Below are 3,300 nucleotides of genomic sequence, written 5' to 3'. Positions count from 1 at the left end.
AAGGACCTGGTCAGGCGTTGTTAAATATGTATTTTTAATTATGCCTTTAGTAGAAATTATATTTGAATTGTATTCCTCACCCTAAAGGTTTCAAAGAGCTATTACGGTATAAGATTGGAAGTAGTCTACTTTTTATTATTATTATTATTATTATTTTAGTGTGTTATTGTAGTTGTACGCAAAGATATCATTTGGCTTAGAGAAAAGGAATGTATTTCACTTTGGTAAGTGGACCATGCCTTAACCTTTAAAATTATTCAGAAACTAAAACAAAAAGCCAGCCCCATAGCATAGGAACTTTTAAGAAAAATAATAAAGCCTTTGGGAATTTCCTCTCAAAACAAAACATGCAAAAACCTAAAAATCTTACAATAAAAATCTTCATCACTTATCTTGTCATCTTGCTAGGCTGTATTTTAAGCCCAGAGTCTGGATTTAAAGGATGCTTGAAGTTTTACTAAATGCCATTAATAATTTAAAAGTATCAGAGCAGATGGCTATACTACACATGTGTATGTGTTGCTTTCTTGTTTCTATATCAGTTCATTAACTGAACTGAGTAGAAGACGTCAATCTTTTTTTTTCATAGTAAAAAGTTTCTTAACTTATTCCCAAAAATGCTTAGCTGAAGATTTTAAAAATAATGGCTTTAGCATTGCCTGGAAACCAAGAAAAGCAGTCCTTTAGCCACTGCTTTGGGTTTGGTTAGAAGTATTTTAAGAGGTATATATGGGGAGATACCCCAAAGGCACTCGATTTCTGATGCGAGGAAAACATTTTCCAGTGAAAACAGAAACCTTTTGTGAAACGTGAGGTTTTAGTGGTGTATGGGATCTGCTGAGTCATGGCCTGAACCACTGATGGAGCACCTGGGGAAAGGACCTAGTCAGCCCTGGGAGCACAGGTGGAGGCAATTCACTGTGTGACCAGAAGGGCTGGAGCCTGGCTCCACCTCTCTTTGACCTCATTTAAGGGCTGACTGCCCCTGTGGAAGGGTCTCTGGTTGAAGATCCCTCCCTTGTGGGGTTTTTCCTTGCAAGCCTAGATCTTCAGCGATGGGTGAGCACTTCACCTTTTCCTTTGTAATACCTACCATCTGCTCTAGTCCCTTTTGCTATTATGTCTCCTGTAATGCCATTCCACCACGCTGATCTTTCTAATTGTTAGAAGGGGGAAAAGAATAGAACGATTGTTGATAGAAGTTTCCTTGGTTTGGGATTTTCTTGGAGAAGGAGCCTTCCTTCAACCCAGAACTGGGAGATTTTCCTTTTTTTTTCTAGTCCTCTTAAAAACCATGTGTACTGTCCATTATGTACAGCATAGAACTATTGTGCTTGGAAAACTGGAGTGTTGCTCATTTTGAGCTCAGATGTAAAAGTGGAGTTTAGAAGGTCGGAAGCTGATTAGGCTGGGAATACTAAGAAACAAACTGCCAGGGACAGGCTGCAGAAACCTGCATTATTCAGAATATTGATGAGACAGTAAGGAGAAAGCGAGAGAGATGCTGTGCTCTGCCTACTGCTGTGCATTTCAGCATGGTTAAGTCAGCATTTGCAGAACAAAATCCAGTCTATCACTGGATTTATTCCAGAGATGGGTTTGAACAGGAAAATTACAGGTCCAAGAGGGATTGTTATGATGGAGTGCTTGCACATGAGATGATAAATTCGATGCAACACAAAGTTTGAAAGCAACAAAAATAAATCCAAAGCAGTGTTTCAATTCCATGACAATTGTGAACAGAACTTCCAGTAGCTTCGCTGTAGAACTTATTTGCAGGCATCGTCAAACTGATGTTCTCTTCCCCTTGAACTACAAAACCTTGGTTTAAAAGTGTTGGTTTACCAAAATATGTAGGGAACATTGTAAAGATACTTTCTAGAACTGCTCTGGAATATGTTAAAAGTGTAAAAAAACCCCGCAGGATCAGAAAAGCAATGGCTTATTGATAGGTAAAATAGAATTTTGTTTGTGCTTACTTTCTCTAAAATGCTGTAAAACTCAAAAGAGCCCAATGCGCCGAGGGTCCTTCTGCTGTTGGGGTAGTACAGGAAGAACATGGCTTTCATCACTTCAGGAAAACTAAATGGATCTGAAAACTTCCATTGCCACATGTCGCTGAGCACACATCTGCCCCTCAGCTCCCTCCCCACAGGCTCCATCAGTGCTATGCCACTTCTGTGCCCCTGCATCCATAGATGCCATCCTACAGATTCTTTGTGGCAGCTCCATGATGAACGAGGTTAGGATGACTAGAATAAGCAATTTAGAAGGTGTTTTTACTGGCTTGTATATATAGTTACTATTCTTGTGAATGCAGTCTGAACAGTTAGGCTTCTGGATAGCCAAACTATTTGTGTAGAGCTTCCTCCACAACTGTAATTACACTTGCATTTTGCACACCCAGTAATGTCTGCATTAGAATGCTGTAAAAATTATCTGCAACTTTTTTGCAATATAATGAAAGTCTTTAAAAAAGCTAAAGCCACACCATCTAACATAGGGTCCATGGAGCAGAAAATCATCAAGTGCAATGATGAGATGCTGGATCCTGCCCACCAGAAGAGCAAGGGGGCTGTGCAGAAAGAAGGCTGCACTGACCGTGACTCATGGTGAGACTGGAAATAACAGGAGAGTATTTTTCCCTTCAAAGAAACAGCTATTTCAATTAAGGAACTTTGTTTAAAAGATGTCAGTTAACTGGCAGTTTAACAGAGGATAACAAGAAAAGGGGAAGATTTCAAAACTACATGCAGGGTTTTCTCAAAACCCAGATGAGTATTTTTAGAGTTGTGCTGGGTTGAAGCAGAATTCATAATTTTTGTTTCCATATAAATAAATCTAGATAAATATGCATTTCCCAAGTGCTGCAGAAACAATGGACATGTGGGATCCATTAAACATGCCTTCACTTATCGTGCATTTACCTTACTGTCACTCATCTCTGGGTCAAGGCAGGGAGGAGGGACGCGTTTGTGCTCTCTGTGTTTCAGAAATCGGGGAACAGCACAGGCCTCCATCACAGTTTGCTAAAAAGTATGATTTCCTCTCCTTTGACAAAAAAAAAAAATCATCTGCACCAGATACCAAAGCAACACTGCAGAGCAGCTGAAACATGGGGCCAGAACTCTCCTCGAGAACAATGGCGAAATGGAGCTCCAACAGGACTGAGATCTCAGACATGCTGGAAGGGCAACGTTCTTCTATTCCTTAAACTGAGAAAACCAGGATGAAATTAATCACAGTGTTTGATGGTAGAACGTACTTAAAATATGATTGGCTTTGTTTTTTTTTTAATTG

At 39.7% G+C, this 3,300-nt stretch overlaps 1 long non-coding RNA gene across 1 annotated transcript; it reads left to right on the top strand.

Moving 5' to 3' along the window:
- Nucleotides 928-3,058, top strand: LOC110395289. Its single transcript, XR_002436297.1, has 3 exons — nt 928-1,059; nt 2,504-2,612; nt 2,994-3,058. It is a non-coding gene; the product is annotated as an uncharacterized LOC110395289 (long non-coding RNA).

Source organism: Numida meleagris, chromosome 3 (genome assembly GCF_002078875.1).
Source record: "Numida meleagris isolate 19003 breed g44 Domestic line chromosome 3, NumMel1.0, whole genome shotgun sequence".
Classification (NCBI taxonomy): domain Eukaryota; kingdom Metazoa; phylum Chordata; class Aves; order Galliformes; family Numididae; genus Numida; species Numida meleagris.
This window is presented reverse-complemented; position numbering and strand designations above follow the sequence as displayed.